This window comes from Culex quinquefasciatus, chromosome 2 (genome assembly GCF_015732765.1).
Source record: "Culex quinquefasciatus strain JHB chromosome 2, VPISU_Cqui_1.0_pri_paternal, whole genome shotgun sequence".
Taxonomy (NCBI): domain Eukaryota; kingdom Metazoa; phylum Arthropoda; class Insecta; order Diptera; family Culicidae; genus Culex; species Culex quinquefasciatus.
Genome location: NC_051862.1, coordinates 162,494,450 through 162,500,647, shown reverse-complemented (window position 1 = coordinate 162,500,647; position 6,198 = coordinate 162,494,450). Strand labels below are relative to the sequence as shown.

The following is a 6,198-nucleotide window of genomic DNA, read 5'->3' as shown; positions in this document are numbered from 1 at the left end:
ACCAACAGACCAAACGAACCCGGTCTAGACAAGGCTTCAAAATCAGAAGCTCCAATCTCTATCTCTCTCTGCCGGCATGTCCCCTCCAGGCAAGGACCAAAACATCAGGTATTGTGTGTCGGTCACTCGTTGAGTCGTAAATCATATTGGCTTTCCAGAATGGAATTTAATTGTGCGTTCGACAGAATGGCTCAATAAATGCCTCATAATTCAACCAACCGAACCGACCTGGCGTGGGTAATGACGGTCAATCAATGTTCCTGCGAAGCTAAAGAGAGGTGATTGTTGGTGAAATGTTTGTTCCTTTTGTACTCCCCCGTAAGGTGATGATAAATGGACGCGTCCTGAAGTTGAATCTTTTGTACGGGGAAAACTTCGAAGCCCTCCTCCACCCCCTTTGGCAGTTCCCCCCAGGACACGTGGAAATCGGTTAACCTCTCACGTTCGCAAGATGCCAAACTTCATGTTTCTTGCTGGCCCCGTTTTCCGGGCAGCGGCTAATCTCCCTTCTGATGCCATCACATGTCAGCTTTCGCCATTAGCCAATAACTAAATCAAGACATCACTTCTTTTATTATCTGGATGCTTCAGTCCGTGCTGGTTGGTTTTGGTGCCTCGGAGATTCACAGAAGACTGTTGGCGTTGTACTAGCTTGCCAGAAATGCGATTTGCGATTTGAAATTTCAAAATTTTCAATGAAATAATCTTAATGAATACAAATCGTAGGTAAACTTGCTTTCAAGCTGAAATCTTGATTACATGTCATTAGGATTTTTGAGGCTGAGGTTTCTAAACAAATATGTCAATTTCCACAATTAAGAACCATTTAACAAAAGTGGCAAGAAACCACATTGACAGCGAGTTAATCCCGTTCGTTTTTTTTCTGCCCCAGGACAGTCAAAGATTGCACCCCATTTGGGGAATTAAATCAACACAAATGTCATATTGGTCGCTCGTTTACTTGCCCAGTTACAGTACCCCCTCTCCCTGCTCTCACTCTTTATATCCCAGAAGCAAGAGCGCGATCGAAATCCTTTGGCTTGGCTTCGGAATCTTGGAGTTTGTCTTTTCGATTGGACGATTTCTGACAAGACCCGAAGATGGCTTTCTTTTTTTTGCTATTTTTTTCCTCCGTCTGTTTGCTTTGCCTTTGCAACGGAACTCTTTTCTCTAGCTTTATTGTGGAGACCAGCTCGAGCATCATAAATTGAAGTGAATTTCAAGTATTTTATCATCTCCTTCTGGGCGGGGATAACAATGCCGTTGTGGGCCGCTTTATCAGATGAAGGTTTCGAACAGTGGTGCCAGCTTGGTGGGTTTTTTTTCGTTTAGAAATAATGGTTTAATGGTTGTTGAAAAAAAAAAAACAAATAAAGTGTTTTTAGAACAGTGCATTATAAAATTTCGAATCCTTTTCTTTAGTGATTAAAACTATACTTTGAATTGTTGAAAATAAACTCAGTTTGAACAAAATCATAAAACTAATACAGTTATCTTCAGATTTAAGCAAGAACTCATCATAATTTTTAGTTTGCTTTGTAATTTCGAAATGTCAGGCCTGTTATAATTGTAAAATTTAGTTTTCAGTAAGAACTACAAAATCAATTAATTCATTAATAATTCATTCATTCCATTGCAACCCATCACAAATTCGTAACTGTTTTTTAAATATCCACTTTTTAAAATATCAAATTGCTTCGATTACTAAATTATTTAAAAAGTTTTCCTCGTTTTGTTTCGATTTTTGTTTCTGTCAACTACAAATTTTAAAGTTTTGTGTGAAAGTTGTGAAAAAAATATACCCACTTATTTGGAACTCTTTTTTGATTGTTAAATTATACATATTTTTTGATGTGATTTTACGGAAAAAATTTTTTTTTTAGACTGATAATTTGTCAACAGTCTCCGTGTAATATTACTACGTTTTTTTTACTGTGTAATTTTAACGTCTGATTGCGATTCATGACTATGACTTATGAAGAACTAATGAACCTAAACTTAAAATAATTTCTTCAAAAATTAAAATAATTTTCAACATTAAAAACCATTGAAGTTATGATTTTTCGCGTATGTTTTGTGTACCGTTATCAGGGATGAAATTGAGTCTGGGGGTGAGATTGGGTCATACAAAAATGCTGAAATTTGTATAACCCAATCTCACCCTCCAGACCCAATGTCACTCCTGATGACGGTACCTACTTTTTGGATTTTTTTAATAAGCTAAATTTTTTTTTACAATTTTTTAAATTATTTAAATTGAAAAGTTGAGATTTTTTTAGTCCACTGACAGTTTTTACCACAAACTGCTTAAATTTCGTGCATTTTATAATTTTCTTTGTGTTTATTTTGTACCAATATTATTCTCACTGAACTTTATGTACGTTTTTGAAAAATAAACAGTTTGTTTATTTTGTAAGTTTTATGCTTATAATAATTTTGGTATTTCTTTAAGAGTGACATTTTTTTAACTGAACAAAAGATCAGACAAAAATATTTGACACTTTGCATGCGTTTCTGTTTTGTTTTTGTGTAATTTTGGGGGTGACTATGGGACAAAAAACGATACACCTCTCGTAATTACTTAACAACAAAAACAATTTAAATAATATTGAAAATCTTTCAACCTAGATTTCTTCTTAGATAGTTTACTAACATTTTCTCAAAATATGGTGGATTTTGATGAACACTACCTTAAATGCTAATAGTTTGAAATTTGAACCTATCTCACCCCTTAGAGGGGGTGTCATTGGGTCAAATGAAACTAAAATGATGCTCAAATACAACGATATGGAGCAATTCCAGCTCAAATCAGGAATTTTTCTGGTACTTTTGTACCCGACCCTCTCCGATTCCAATGAAACTTTGTAGACATGTTATCCTAGGCCTTAATAAGCCATTTTTGTGTATATGAAGCCAATAGTACTCAAAAATAAAATTTGAGAAGGGCGTAAGGTATTTAAATATTTTTGTATTTTGTAATTTAAAAATAACTGTATCTCGAAGCCGTTGCGTTGTATCAAAAAGTGGTCAAAGACAAACTTGAAATTGGACGGGCTTTCTGAAAAAAATACACTGAAACAAATATACACGCCACATCTATGAGATTTTTTGACTTTTAAGTCTAAAACTTAAATTCAAAGGTGATGTCACGATTTTTTTTCGTTCAAGATTTTTGAGGAAATAACCTAAAATGTTACCAAAAGACTGACAAAAAATGCAGGATGGTATGTCTCTCCTTAAAAAAATACAAAAATCATTTACTAAAACTGTTTTTTTGAAAAGTGGTCTAAACGTCAAAATTTTTGAAAACCAGTTCTGGGAAGCGATTCTCCAGACAATTTTACATGAAAGTCTCCATATTGACCATTGTCCTATGTCCAATCCTTGGAAAGATACAGCGGTTTTAAAAATTAAATGTTGAAAAAACGTTTTTTTTGTGGTTTTTGGCAACTTCTTTATGACAGACTTGGTTTTTCAGTCTCGTAAATGTTTTTACCGGAAAGCTCGTCCAATTTCCCATAAGTTTGCCTTTGACAGCTTTTTGATTTATATCGTTTTTTACGTAATCCTGGTTTCTACCACACTGAAAAAAATATTCTCTTTTCAGTTATGAGCAATGTAATTAGCTTGTATCTGTAAGCCCATACATCAAATGGAAATGTGGTCAAAGGCAAACTTATGGGAAATTAGACGAGCTTTCCGGTAAAAATGTTAACGAGACTGAAAAATCAAGTCTGTCATAGAAATTGTCAAAAACCATCAAAAACCTATTTTTCAACATTTTTATTTTTTAAACCGCTGTAACTTCACAAGGATTGGACTTAGGACAATGGTCAATATGGAGACTTTTATGTAAAATTGTCTAGAAAATCGACTCTAATGTTCGGATTTTGAAAATTTTGATGTTTAGTGCACTTTTGAAAAAAATAATTTCAGTAAATAATTTTTGTATTTTTTTAGGTGAGTTGCTCCATCCTGCATTTTTCTTGAGTTTTTTTTGTAACATCTAAGTCTATTTTCACAAAAATTTTGAACAAAAAAAATCGTGGGCTCACCTTCAAATTTGACTTTTAAACTTAAAAATCATAAAATCTCATAAAAGTGGAGTGTTTTTTTCTTTCAGTGTATTTTTTCGGAAAGCCCGTCAAATTTCCTACAAGTTTGTTTTTGATCACTTTTTGATACGTTGCAACGGCTTCGAGATATTGCAATATTTAAATTACGAAATACAAAAATATTTAAAACACTTACGCCCTTCTCAAATGTCATTATTGAGTGAAACTGGCTCCATATACACACAAATGGCTTATATATGCCTAGGATAACATGTCTACAAAGTTTCATTGAAATCGGAGAGGGTCGGGTACAACCGATTCCCTATTTGACATGGAATTGCTCAAGAATGAAAAATGTGTGTCTTTTGAGGATCTGGAGTTGAAGTCAAGAAATCTAAAGAAATTTGAAGGCGAGATCGTCATTTTTTTATAATTATGAATGGAAGCTGTCTTTGTTGTTTGATTCCGTTTAAAAACCTGCTTTAGTGAAAATCATCTCTGCTTGTTTGATCAGCTTCGCTAGAATAAGCGATGTTTTTTCGCTGGACCAAGATGAGCTGCAGTATTTCAAAATCTTCCAGGGAATTTATTTGCGACATCATAAAATGAAACTCTCGCCGCAGTTCTTCGTCATTCGTAAAATACAAAGATATCTTCTAACCGATCGAAACGCGACAATTTTCTAGCAAAAATGGTCAAAAACTAGACAAAATAAAACACATACTACTGATTATAAAACAGCTCATTCACCAGTAAGAAAAAAGTCATGTTTGTGTTTCAACAGCCTCCTACTTTGTAGATGTAAACAAAGTGGGATCATTCGAAAATCACGTTACGCATTCTCTCTATTTATCACCCAGATGAAGACTATGAAAAGTAAATAAATCGGAATAAAATTATTTCCAAATCTTTTCAATTATTAATTTTTATTCAGAAGTGAGGAAGGCATCAACCAAAGGTTCAAGGTTGAAAAAGCTAGTTTTTTTCTTAAGTATATGGCAACACTGTTCTAACTTTTTCTTGAACACAACGCATATTATATTCATCACTACACTTCGTTTGAGATATTGGAAGAGATGTGCTCGTTTTGGCGGAGCGGAAATGTGAACTTCCTTACTTCCTTTCTTTCCTTCTTTTCAGCAGCAATCCACCAAACCATTCACACAATCAAAGGGGAGTTATGGTGTACGTGTGCGTGTATGTGGATACACACACACACGCTTTACAAACATCCTTCGACAACTTCTCCCGAGGTGAATCTTGAATTTGGTCTGGCAACTTTTTCCTCAGGTATTTGCTCAAGTTTACTTCGCTTTCTACCCTCTACAAACCCTCTTGAGAAAAGAGGGAAAATCATACATTTAATCATGCTTCCGCTTCCACCACCCATCACCACCACTACTGGCTGCTGCTGGATGCACACAATCAGCTTTTCCTGGTTGAGTTTTTCCGCTTACAACAATCGTGCGGCGGGAAAAGCGAGAAAATCCACTACAAAAGGTTCGTTTTTCCTGAAGTTTTTCCCCATCCCTACCCCGCAGGCAAGCGTGGAAAGGATAAGATGATTATGACGCGTCGGATTTGTTCGCGGTGGTGCTCACGTGCTACCTTAACCGTACCGTGAATAAGTATGTGGTAAAGAGTGGAGCTGTATTGTGATGGTACTTTGAGGCGAGTGTGTGCGTGTGTGAGTATGTGTGCAAGTAATGGAATATGAGAGCAAATTGAAAAGTTTGTTGCGCACTGTTGGAGGGTACTTTTTCCGGCCTATTTGAAGTTGGTTGGTACTTAGTTGATAGGTTTATTAATTTTACGTTGAGGCATTACATTTTTAGGTGCTTTCCCACAAAAATAGAAGGGTAATTCTCGACCAACTCACACGAAATCGGGAAAAGTTGCCCCGACCCCTCTTCGATTTGTGTCAAACTTTGTCCTAAGGGGGTAACTTTTGTCCCAGATCATGAATCCGAGGTCTGTTTTTTGATACCTAGTGACGGAGAGGCGGTACGACCCCTTCCATTTTTGAACATGCGAAAAAAGAGGTGTTTTTCAATAATTTACAGCCTGAAACGGGGATGAGATAGAAATTTGGTGTCTAAGAGATTTTTATGTAAAATTAGACGCCCAATTTGATGGCGTACTA

The 6,198-nt window shown here is 35.6% G+C and overlaps 1 protein-coding gene across 1 annotated transcript in view; it reads left to right on the top strand.

Moving 5' to 3' along the window:
- Positions 1–5,275: 5,275 nt before the first annotated feature.
- LOC6047773 (transient receptor potential cation channel protein painless) overlaps positions 5,276–6,198 on the top strand; it is a 295,911-nt gene continuing 294,988 nt past the window's right edge. Inside the window, exon 1 of the mRNA XM_038255589.1 lies at positions 5,276–5,345. The gene's annotated coding sequence lies outside the window, so the exon portion shown is untranslated. The remainder of the gene's footprint in view (positions 5,346–6,198) is intronic.